The sequence below is a fragment of the Ictidomys tridecemlineatus genome, chromosome Y, assembly GCF_052094955.1.
Source record: "Ictidomys tridecemlineatus isolate mIctTri1 chromosome Y, mIctTri1.hap1, whole genome shotgun sequence".
Taxonomy (NCBI): domain Eukaryota; kingdom Metazoa; phylum Chordata; class Mammalia; order Rodentia; family Sciuridae; genus Ictidomys; species Ictidomys tridecemlineatus.
In genome coordinates, this window is record NC_135494.1 from 9,786,523 (window position 1) to 9,800,088 (window position 13,566).

A 13,566-nucleotide genomic window follows, 5' to 3' on the forward strand; every position below is an offset into this window, starting at 1 on the left:
AAGAAACTCGTTTTTTTTTCTTCAAAAGAGGAGTTTTAATACTAAGTAGAACATAACTATCCTGTAGAACACTATTGAGATTCCTGATATGCAATGTAATTAAGGTATCAGAAACAGGAGGACAGAGAAAATCTTTGAAGAAATATTGCCCTAAAATATCACATATTTGGTGGAAAATTTCAATTAACAGATTCAAGAAGCTGAACAAGTCTAATACAGGATAAATACAAAGAAAACCAATCTGAAAAATGAGAAATTATGCCACATTAATGTGTGATATATCAAAGTGCATAAATGCATTCTACTATCTTGTGTAACTATTATCAATTAATTATTTCAGATTAAAACAAATAAAAATATTAAAAAATAAAAACCTCACGATTTAATCAAAGTACTCAAAATGAAGAAAATAGATAAAATTTTGAAAATAACCCGAGATTGATACACACACATATGTACAGAGAAACATTAACTAGAAGTTCTGTTATAAATAATAGAATCTGGGTGCGGTGGCACATGCCTGGATTCCCAGAGGCTCAGTTTAAAGCCAACTTCAGCAACGGGCGAGGTGCTAAGCAGCTCACTGAGATTCTGTCTCTAAATAAAATACAAAATAGGGCTGGGATGTGGTTCAGTGGTTGAGCAGCCCTGAGTTCAATCCCCAGTACTACTACTACTACTACTACTAATAATAATAATAATAATTATTATTATAATTATAATAATAGCAATGTGAAGCTGAATAAAAACTTCTAAGCTAAAATCTGAAATAATTAATTGATAATAGACCTGAACTATAAGAATTGCTAATGGAAAATTTTCCAGGCAGGAGGAAAATGGTGTCAGATGGATAATTATATCAGCTGAAAAGAATGGATATGTGAGTAAAGATAAAAGACCATTTTTCTGATCTTAATTTATCTTTTAAAAATCTAAATATTTATAGCACAAGTTATTACATTATAATGTGGAGTTTATAGCATGTGCTTTTAAAACTTATGACAATAGTAAATAATAAGTGGGTACATTAAATTTTGAAAACAGAAAAAATATATGAGCAGGTTGAATTATACTTTGGAAATTTTTATATTCTATTTGAAGGAATACTTTTACCAGGTTGGTAACAATGATAAACCAAGCATTCATATTTTAATTCCTAAAATAACCTCTAAAAATAAATGTAATGTGAAACTAAAATGATATAACTGAATGTTTTTCAGTTTAATTGATTTCTACTATATTATGTTTAATTCAGTATAACTAAAAACTTCAGAAAAACCAAATATTAAAACATAATTCAAAAGAAGATAAGAACAAAGAAACAAATGAATAAAAACTAATTAAAACAAAAAGAAAATAAATTGTAAACTTGTAGAACTGCAAGCAATATTAATTATGCCTGAAAATAAATAATACAAACACTCCAATTAAAAAAACAAATTGGAAGATAAGATTTTTTTTTAAAAAACTGGTCTAGCTATATGCAAAACCAAAACCAAAATCAGTTTAACTAGAAAGTTGTCATTGAAGAAAAGTATGAAGATAGAAGAAAGATATACTATATCAAATTAATAAGGAAGTTGGTATATTAATATCAAACCAAGTAGAATCATGATTAGGAGAATTAACAGAGATAATGAGAGACTTTTTAAAAAATATGAAAAGGCTCATTTCACCAGGTACACACAACAAATCACAAAATAAAACTGATTTAAGATAAACAAATTGTTCCATATTCCACTTCTATAATGAAATGCCTGAGGCAGGTTACTTTATAAAGAAAATAGATTTATTTGACTCACAGCTTTGGAGGCTACCAGCCTGGACCCCAGGACCAGGTCACATCATAAGGGATGGCACCACAATGGCAGGTGTTAATGGTAAGGGAGAGATCAGAGGGTGAAACAGGAAGTCACAGCAGAGGGCAAGCCAAAACTTGCTTTTCTTTAGCAGTGTACTTGCAATAACTAATCTGAGTCCCATCAGAACTACAATAGTTTCTTTGGAGACCAGGGCTCCTAATGACCTCCTAGTGTTACCGCTGTTGACCGGTGATGAGTTCTTGCTTCCCCGATGTTGAAGAATAACACCAAAGAAGCACACCGAGGCAAGGTCAGAGTAGAAATTAGAAATTTATTAAAGAATAGCAGAAAAGGCTTCTCCCGGAGGAAGAAGGGGACCCAAGAGGTGGAATCCATGGAAGTGCAGTTGTTTCCCCTTTTTATAGTTTTGGTGATGGAATGTAGGTTGGAAGGCCTGAGGGGTGGGACACCGGTGGGCCAAAAGGGCAGAAAGGACTTCTGGGATGGGCTTATCACTTCTCTGGGATGGGCCATCTCCAAATCTGTTGGGGGCTGTTCATTAACACTTCTTTGAGGTGGACTTTTGCATAGGGCCTTTTCGGGACTTCACTGACATTCCATGAGTCCTCCTGTGTTTTCTCTGAGTCATTCCCAGCATGGCCTCCATTTTAGATTTCACTTGATATTAGACCCAATTTACCTACCTACACTGACAACCTAACTTTAAATCTGGCTTCACTAGGAGGCTCCACATGTTCAAAGTTCTACCACCTGTTAGTATCGCCCACCAAAGACCAGGCTTCCAACCCATGAACCCCTGTAAGGCAAACCCCACTCAAAGCCATAGCAACAGATTATTATTCTAACTGTCTGAATTGATACTGTAGAGCTGCTGAGGACAATAGCCACACCATCTTCAGTGCCTTGGAATGGCATTGATTCTCAGGCCACACAAGCACTCAACAGAAAAGGGAAACTTTGACAAACTAAATGTGGATGTTATTTGAAAAAAAATTCCTCCACCAACCATCACTAAGAGAGTTGGAGAAAATATTCAGAACACGTATGTTTGACAAACATTCTGAATCCACAATTTATCAAGGATTCTTATATCTCAATAAAACAAAGTAAATGACCCAGCGGAAATTACTTAAGTAGATGTTTTAAAATATATGTAAAGATAGACAGCTAATAATCTCATGAAAAAAGTATAAAAGTTAAACCAAACATAATCTACATTAACAGACCTTCTGACAACCACTTTAACACCTAAAATCAAAGAGACCAACAGCATCAAAAATGAAGTTGTCATGGAGAAACAGAAACTCTCATACATGTGAAATGTTACTTGGAAAAAAGTTTGGCAGTTTCTGGTAATTTAGACCTACACCAACCCTGTGATCCAGCAATCCACAATGAGGTATTTATAAGAGAGAAAGGAAATACTCAAGAGATGTCTTGAATAAGACTGTTCATGGTTACTTTCCCCACAGGAACCAGACCTGGGAAAGACACACTTGTCCGTTAGCAGGAAATTTAATGAACACCTTGTGGTATGTTTATCGAATGGAATACCTTTTATTGATTTTTAAAAATAAGCTTTTGGTAAAATCAATAGCATGAAGGCATCCTAAGGACCAGGAGCAAACCAAGCTGTATAGAGAAGGAACGCATTTGCATGGGCCCAGTTAGTGGAGTTCAAAAACAGAAAATGTATCAAGGGTTCACGTTAAACCAGTACTTGCTGAGGACGGGGGGACCAGATGTAAGTAGGTGGAAGGAAACTCTGGGGTCATGGACAAGGCCCCTATTGGGCATGGTGTATGCACTAACCCTTCCACCTGGGCCTGCACGTGTGGATTAGGGTCCTCTGAGGTTTACGAGAAGCGTGTTCTCCACCCACAGTCTTAGCTGATTTTCAAGGAGAAGACCTCAGGAAAGAGAGCCCCACACTCTGAAGGACAACCTTCCTGGTTCAGGAGGTGGAACAGTTCATGGGCTGGGGTGGGTTTTCAAATCTCTATGTGAAAAAAACCAATAAAAACATTTTGTGGGTTAGAATGTTTGTGTAGAAGCAAATTCAAGTAAGATTGTGTTAAAGCAAAAAATTAAATAGAATTAATATATGATTTGGAGGACCACTAACATTAAAATTATGTTTTAGAAATGTACTCATTTCAAAATTTCTTAGAACATGCTTTTTCCTCATTTCATAAAAACTTACACTTTGAAAATGGTACTACATGACATTTTAACTTTTGGTCAGAAACTCTGGTCTGAAATCAAGTTATGTATGAGCAGGAAAGTAATTCTAAATCCACTACTAAGATTATGAACATCTATAATGTTTGGTGTATGTGAAAATAGAAATAATATTTCTTATAGACATCCAAGTAAATGGAAAAAAAATATGAAGCTAAAACCTCAATGGTAATCAATAATGAAAGGGCCATTTTCAGTATTATGGCTCCAATCATATTAAACATGCATTCTGCAAATCTCATCTCAAAGTAAATACTTAGTAGGTCTAGGCAATAGCTCAGTATATAAATTACTCACAGAAAGAAGTTTAAGGTCTCTAGTGAGTGCACAGCTCAGATCACCAACTCTCAGTCCTGTGGGTTATTTCTCTCACTCTGATATTTTCCTAGTTCTTTCCTCCCACAGCCGGGGGCTCTGATCCTGGCTGCCTCTCCCAGCATCCCTTGGGGCAGGCTCTGGATGGAGCCAGCAGGCTGAGCTGGCCTGGCCCCAGGGACTGACACACTATGTAGTCCTAGTGGCAGCCTCCCTGCCCCCTCCATGGGCAGACAATTCTGGACAGCTGCCCCAGTCCACGACCTGGGGTGGTCCTGTCAGGACCTGGCTCCTGTTTTCCCAAGCACCAAGGAGTAGTGGCTTCAGAAGTTCCTCCTACCTTCTTGCCAAAAACCATTTTCAGAGGGGATGAGGCCAGGGCCAGGTCCTGGCCTCCACCCAATTTTCCCCTAAGTCTCTGCTGCACAGCACAAAACTCCAGTCAAGTCCTGTGTCTGCTGTTAATCTGTGTGACTTGGTGAGCTCCACCGGCCCTCTCTGGCCTCATATGTGCATTTAGGGAGTGGAGCAGGTCACTGACATTTACCAAGCCTCACTGTGTTCCAGGGACTTGGCTAACTGCTGTACATTTATAACCTCATGGTCCATGAGCACACTTTCCTATTTGGAACATGAGGCAACTGAGACACAGAAAGGGGAAGGAACATGCTTTTGAGGTCACTCATACATGGGGTCCCGGGCAGCCTGATGGGTGACTTGTCTTCACTCTGTCATTCTCTAATTGATCCTGGCACTGGGGCTATTAACGCTTCAGGGACTAGGACAGGGCCTTCTGAGGACTTGAGATGGGGGCTTCTCATTGGGGGGCCATTCATTCTGTTCTGCTAAGGTGCCTTGCTGTGCTGCCACATGACAGACTGTGGAAAGCTGAGTCCCCAGACAACCCAGCTGGGGACACCCCATGCCCCAACCTGAGTCCTAGTCCTGGCGTTCAGGAACCTGAGTCCAGTTAACTGTGCCCTTGAATTAACATCACCCAAAGCCCAGGAGGGGGGTTCCCCCTCCCAGCATGTCAGCTGCAGGGTGATGAGTTGACAGGAGTTCCCTGTTAGGACCCCAGCAACCCTCCCTTTCTTTCCCAGTGAAAGGGTATAGTTTCTAAGCTGGAAAGCTTGAATTAAAATGTAAAAGATTAGGTATTATTAAGTTCCTCTGTTACACCCAGATTCCTGAGATAGTTAAGAAAATACCCTACTGACCATTTAGCCTAGGGCCCTGTGCAGTTTGTCACAGGGGCGGAACCTATCAGTTTAAATGTGTATCCCACTTAGGAGTTACCAATCACCCCTGCACGACCTGTTTCAACCAATGAATGTGCCAATCACGTCTCAGAGTTGTTGTTCAATTTTCCCGTGCCTCATGATGATTTGTTCTGATGTATGCAAAGCCCACTGCCCTCACCAGAAAGTATACTTAAGCTCTGCTTAATCTCTGCTCTGGGCTCCATGCTGCTCTCCCTTCTTGAGTGAGCACGAGGCCCCAGCGCGCTGGAATGGATCCCCAATAAATCTCCTTTTGCCAATTGCATGGAGCCAGTCTCTTGTGTGGTCTCTTTCTCCGATGCTCTGCCGGACCCTTACATTTAGTGCATTGGCCAGGAACTGTGCATCACCGAACAGGGAGACCCTAACAACTGACTGTTCCAGGGGGTAAGTAAGGCGCCTTTCTCTTTCTTTCTCTCTCTCTCTCTCTCTTTCTCTCTATCTCTCTCTCTCTCCCTCTCTCCCTCCCCCCACTTCCTCCTCCTTTTTTTTCTTTCGCAATCGCTTGGGTTCGATTTCTGGCTATGTGGAGAGCATAAGCTCCCAGAGAGTGTCTGTCTTTTGTGATCGCTCTTTTGCGATCACTTGGGTTCGATTTCTGGCTCAATATAGGGCATAAGCTCACAAAGGACATAAGCTCTCAGAGCCATGAGTTGGGTTGGCAGTGTGTGGCTGTCAGTGGAGAGCGTAAGCTCCCCATGGCGATGGCAGACAGACATGTTCAGGAGCCACAGGCCACCTCTCCAAAGAACGCTTTGGGGGGGCTAGGGGGCCCGGAAGTGCCCCCCATCAGGTAGAGGGGCGAACGAACCCTCATTGGTGTATTTTACTGCCAACCCCCTCTGGCTTTGCTGGCTATTCTCTTTCCCTCTGGTTAAGTCGATTGTCTCTGTCTTTAATTTTTGCTTCTGAAGTTGTGTTAAATGTTTACTGTGTGTCTGTGTTTGTGTCACATTTGTATTGTCTCTCTGCACTTCAGAGTGTCCCACCCTCAGAGTTGAATGGCCCCAAAGAGAGTCCCTCCATCTCTCTCTAATCTGCAAAGTCAGAGATATTGTCTTTCAGCCGGGGCTGCATGGCCATCCAGATCATGGCTTCTAACCTTTCAGGACCTCTGCGAATCTCTTCCTTCATGGGTGGGATCTGCACAGTCTGCTGGGAGGATTCCATCAACTGATATGGTGAATCTGTCTTGTTCCTGTTTCTCCCGGCCCCTTCAAACACATGTCCTCTCTACCCCCTGGGCGTCTCCCCTCCCGGGAGAGTGGGGTGCTCCTGTGGGCAGGGAGGACGGGTGGATGGAATCGGGGGTGAGGTCGGTGGGGGACTACCCCTCCTCCCCCTCCTCTGCCGGTAACCAGCTGCCACTGGGCGAATTTCCACCACAGAGGGGCAGGTAGCGTCTGAGATGTAGTCGGTAGGAGACTGCCCCGCCTCCATCTTCCTGGCGAGAAAATAAAATTTTGTGTTAACTGGCCTTAGAGATGGGAACCAAATTTTCAGTCACAAATCTTAACACTCTCAAGGGGACTTCTAAGGAGTCCCCACTCTGCTTTCTTGGGGAAGCCTAGCACTTGAAACAACTTCAAGCAGAGGATGAGCATTTTGGGAGCTGGCTACTAAAAGTTTAGGAAAAGAAATACCTAGTGCCTAAGGTCAAACCAAACTGGAGGAGCTAATCTTGCAAGTGAAAGGGAAACTGAGGAATTCCCAGCAGCTGCCAGAGCCATTTTCACTTTCGGGAAATTTCCTCATAATTTCCCTTCACTGTAAGGATTACTCCACCTAAATGCAATAAAGTCAGTCACACTGAGACCCTTGATTTTACACCTATAATTGCCCCTATGTGAGGACATCTTGTCCACTCATGGGAAATCTAAGGTGCCACTTATAGGAGTCATAATTAAATGGAAGTTCAATACCTGGAGAGATTTTTTTCTTATCTGGTCTGTTTTAAAGGTTATTTTAGATTCTTTCTTGGAGATAATCTAGGCTAAATGAGTGTCTAAAAGATGTTTCATTGTAACATATGGTATCTAAGTGAGTTTGAAGCAATGCATAATCTTGCAGTTAAAAGTTAGGGTTAGGTAATTGTTTACTTTGTGATTTCAGACAATTCATGCCAGAGAACTTAAATACTTAGGATAGAAAATTAAAAGAACTCTACTTCAAAGTTGTCAAGTAACTCTCAATCATTCAGTTTTATTTTTCCATCAATTTTTGAACTGGGTAGCCTAAGGAGATTTCACTAGGTATACAGTGCATTGATTTGGGCAAGGATAGTAAATTATGATTTGGTATCTGTTTCTCTGTGTGTAAGATACAGAAAAGAAGTGTTGAATTAAAACTTTGGTCTGGCTTATTGAAATGACATAAATTAGCAAAAGTCTTGGGAATTTTCAAAGCTTAATTTCAGATATGCATGGTAGTGTGTGGTTCTTTTTAAATTTTTTTAGGCAAATTTAATGTAACTTAATACTACTTTTGAAACTTCAGAACAAAAAAAGTAGCTTAATGATCCTGAAAGAACTTCTTCTGATGGTGGCTTTTATATTATCAAGAGAGATCCTATTTTCAGTTTTGTGTGAGCAAGTTTTTCTAGTGTAGGAAGATATAAAGATGAAATTTTGTAAATTGTATCTTAAAGTTATCATAATTTTCAACTTCCAAACCTGAAAATTGTAACTTATGGTTAAAATGCCTTACGCATGAAGTTTCTGCTCAGAATTCCAGTTTTCCCAGGTCCTTCCAGACCTCAGCCAGAACTTAAGTTGATATGCAAATAGAAGAAGCCTGAAGTACACAGTAGGAGACAGATCTGAGGCCTAAGGGAAAAAAAAAAGAGTAAAAGTGTCTTTATGGAAACTCAAACTAGATTAAACCAAAGAAGTAAATTGTATGGTATTTACTAACTACTGGCCAGTCACCTTTTTTTTAGGACTCTTGCTTTTTCTTAGATTCTGTATTTTATTTTATTTTATTTTTTTGAGCTCGTGATTCTGATCCTGCAGACCTAGGTTAATGTTTTTCTGATCAGTGAAGTTTTTTCTTTTTAAAAAACATTGCAATGGAGATTTCATCTGCGAAAAGCTAAGAGACCCTTATTATTGTTATGTGTGCACACTCTTGTTATGTGTTGTATGTCAGTATGTCTGTATGTGTGTATGTCCATATATCCTGCAGTGACATAACAATTGACAGATACGGAGCACTCATGAAAAATTATAAATAGATTCAAATATCTTTAATTCACATGATTCAAATGGTTCAATTTAGATTGGGTAAACAGATAAAAGTAAAGATGTCTTTAAAATTAGACTTATATGTTTCTCTAGTTGTTCATAAAGTCCCTAATAAAATGTTTACTCTGCTTAAATTTAAAAGTTTACAAGTATTGTTTCAAAATGTGAACAGAAGGAGGGTAACAGATAAAAAGAGAAATTAGAAGGTTCTAGGTATGGATTTCATAGATAAAAAATGTGTTTCTGGATAAGAGTTTAAGTAAATAAGAGGGTTTAAGTAAGTTATAAAGAAAGTCTTTGTAAGTTGGTTATAAGTGTAAGTTTTTCAGCAAGTAATCTTAAAAGAAATTAAACAGCTGGTTAAACAAGTGCTGTTGTTTTAGAGAATTGTTCTATGTTATTTCTTTAAAAGCCAAACTTGGTTAACATAAAATCATCAATGTAATTTTGATGTTACTAATGTGTTCATATCTTCCAGGTGTATAAATCTGTAAGGTAAAGCTTCAAAAAACATTATATCAAGCTGGTGTTCTAAAGTTGTATGGCGATTTTAGGCTTAAAAAGAAAAAAAACATGTTGGAGATTCAATTATATCATTTGTGTTTTATAACTGGACTTGTTATCAGTAAGATATATAAAGTTCTATGTTGCTTTCTACATTGAGACACAATTTAAATGTATTTTTAAGTTAATGAGAGCCTAATCTGGGTAAAGGTTTTTATTGTAAAAAACAAAAGTAATTTGCTACTTTCCTACAAGAGGTTAAAAGCTTTCAGCCTTCCCTTAATTCATGTTTTAGATGTGATATTATGTTGTGTTAGCTAATATTCATGTAAACTTGAACAACAGTTTATGTAAGCTTTGTAAAATGATGTCCAAAAAGCAAAGATCAATAACACTTAAGATTTATAAAGAACCCTGCCTTACTTGAGATAAGGCTCTATGTCCCATCTCACTACATGTGGGAGCGACTATAAAAAAATAGACCAGATTTTAGTGCATTTAAAATTGTGCCCAAAAGTTGGTTTTTGTCATGATTGTCAGGATATCAAACAGGGGATTATAATGTACATCTCTGCCAAAACTCTAGGTAGCTATTACATAAACTAAATATGTTTTTATCCTAGTTAGTTTTGTTTTGTAGTTTGCTTTTAGATGGTCTAAGGATTGCCTGTTAATGTTTTAAAGAGGTACTGCTTTAAGAACTCACAACCTGGGTTAACATAAGATAAGGAGTTATCACCTACTGGATAGAGAGATAGACATTAAAGTTCAGCACCCTTAATATAAGGCTGTTGACTTATTTGCTAGATGTTTAAGATTAAGTTTTAAAATTAAAAATTTGGCTCTTGCCCTCTGAGTAAGTCTGAATTAGAAAATAGGGAACTTTTTCAAAGGGCCCTGCAACTCTAGGCCAAATAACTTCCTGAGCAGGGAGATTAATGAGACCAGTGGAGGGCAGAAGGCCAATCAGTGCATTTGCTGTAAAGAGGAGGGTCATCAGAGAAGGGAGACATCCCTGATGCTTCTGAGGGAAGTCGTATGGTCAAGCAGGGCCTGGGCCCATCCTAGCGCAAATGGCACTAGCAGAACTGAGAAGCTGCTGTGAAGTTTCCTAGGACACCCAGGGTAACTCAGCTGACTTTTAACAATACGTAGAAAAAGAAGTCAGTTTGACTTACTTCATCTTAAACACTTAGCAAAGACAGTCAAAGCCAAAGCACAGCTGTTCCTGGACATCTTAAATGATAATAATAGTTAAATGTAACTTACATAAATAAATTGACTACAAAAGAGATTCTTAGACAGAAATGCCTGATAACTGTCAAAGGGACTGCTAGAGTAGTTTTAGTCTAAGGCCTTTATTTCTAACCAACGCAGGCAGGCTTGATGTTTGCTAATATGGTTATCCAGCCCTAAGTAGCAGAATTAAAGATTTCTCTATTAGACACAGAGGTCATACTAGTAAAGGGATTTTGCAGGATCAGATAGCATTAAATTATTACACTATATCTTAAGGGGAAAGACATCTGTTACCCTAAATGATAGTTCTTGTGTTGACAACCCTGACATTTCTGACAATGTGACAAATATCCTTAAAGATTTACATGCTCAGATGGAAGCCATGTTCTCAGCAACATTGTCGTGGAAACAGTATCTTAACTCCTAGTTCCTGGTACTTCCTGATAGATAACATTGTTAATCTTTGTCTTGACCATTGTACTCATTGGCATATTTCTGTGCTGTGGCATTTCTTGCTGCATCAATCTGGTTCCGGTACTAATGAATTCTTGTTTCTCTTATAGACCAACTATCACTTGAATGGCCCTCCAGCCTATTACTTCTCAATTGGACTTTCAGCATGGACCACTCGATAGACCCGATATTTTTAAGGGGGACTCTAAACTGCTTGTCAAAAACTGTCCCTTTTCAGCCTGAATAAGCCAGAGAGATCCTCTTCATCCCCCTTCCTCACAGCAGTAAGGAGTTCCCAAATTAGAGGGGGGAATGAAACCAGATTTAAAGTTAGGTAGTCAGTGTAGTGAAATCTAAAATGAAGGTCATGCTAAAAATGATTCCAGGAAACACAGGACAACTCATGGTAATCAGAAGGCAATATGCTCCACTGACAGAGATAAAAAATGAGACTCCCAAATAATTATGATTCATTACTTTTAAGATTAAATATAGTCAGAAAAAAGAGTGGGGAATGAAAGGGTAAAGTTTCTAATCTGGAAAGCTTGAATGTAAAAGATTAGGTATTATTAAGTTCCTCTGTTACACCCAGATTTCTGAGATAGTTAAAAGAATTCCCTACTGGCCATTTAGCCTAGGGCCCTGTGCAGTTTGTCACAGGGCCCAAACCAATCAGTTTGAATCATCCCCGCCCGACCTGTTCCTGCCAATGAGTGTGCTAATCATGTCTCAGAGTTGTTGTTCAATTTTCCTGCACCTCATGATGATTTGTTCTGATGTATTCAAAGCCCACCACCCTCTCCATAAATTGTACTTAACCTGTGCTCTGGGCTCTGGGCTGCTCTCCATTCTTGAGTGAGCACAAAGCCCCAGCACGCTGAAATGGATCCCAAATAAATCCTCTTTTGCCAACTGCATGGAGCCAGTCTCTTGTGTGGTCTTTTTCTCTGACGCTCCGCCAGACCCTTACAAAGCAAGTTCAGTTGTAAAGGCTAAATTAGAACACAGTAAGTTAGAAGATAACATTCCATGGCACTATTGTACTTTTTTAAATAATTGTTTTCTTAGTTATTAATGAACACAATATCTTTATTATTATTATTATTATTATTATTATTATTATTATTATTATTATTATTAATGTGGATCCAATATCAAATACACTTACTCATGCATACCAACCAAGCATTCTATAACTGAGCCACAACCCAGACCCTTACCACTGTATTTTATTTTATTTTGAGACAGAAAGTGAGAGAGCGAGAGCGAGAGCGAGAGAGAGAGAGAGAGAGAGAGAGAGAGAGAGAGAGAGAGAGAATTTTAATAAATATTTTTATTTATTTTTTAGTTTTTGATGGACACAACATCATTTTTTGTATTTGTTGAGGGGATCAAACCTTGGCCGCACTCATGCCAGTTGAGCACACTACCACTTTAGCCACAACCCCAGCCCCTGTTTTTTTTTAAATATTTATTCATATTTTATTTATTTATTTGTGCTGCTGAGAATTAAACTAAAGCACTGTCTCACTGAGCCACACCTTCATCTTTCCTGGTACATTTTAAATACTTGTTTTAGGTAAATTTTAATTAATAGCCATAACCCTTTTCCAATATCTGTTTGAATTAAATCAATAACCTAGAAATCAGTGTAGAAGAGAGTCTAATTTTATCTCAAACTCTGATTTTACTTCCTTTTTCTTCCCTAGATTCAGACACCTTATCACAGTGTTTGAGTTAAGATTCCCCCTTGAGGAATTTACTGTGTGTTGTCCACATTCCAAACCAAATATTTATCTAATTATTAGTTTTAGAAAAGTCTTACACAATTTGTTCAGAGGTACAAAATCTCATGGAGTATTCAGAAAAATCAGTATCTCAATCATGTCTTTTAGGGGTCAGTTTGAATTTAAGTATGCAGCCTTTAAGGCAAGTAGATAAAAGAAATCTTTTCATCAATACCTTGTATCTGAAATGCACTTCATTTGATTCCTTTTATTAGGTATTGTGAATAAACCTACAATGAAAATAGAAATGAAGTAATTTTTTAACAAAAGTGTTCCAATTTCTTTAGATATATATCCAGAATTATAATTACTTGGTTATAGGGCATTTTTTAAAACCAAGAATTGTTATTTATTTTTATTTATTAGTCATTTTACCACTGTGTTACATCCCTATTTTTTTAATAAGACAGGTTATTACCGAGTCAGTTAAGCCATTGTCAAGTTTCTGAGGCTGGTCTTGCACTTAAGTTCCTCTTGTTTCATCCTTCCTAGCTACCAGAAGTAAAATCATTAACAATAATACTCTGCTTCAAAAAATTCCTATTAGTGGATTATTTGTCATTTTTATTTTGAGCTGTTAAGAACAATTATATTTTTTTTGAAAAGTATCTTTATTAACTTTATATTGTAACCAAAATTTTTATCTATACATATACACATACACTCTGGATTCCCCACT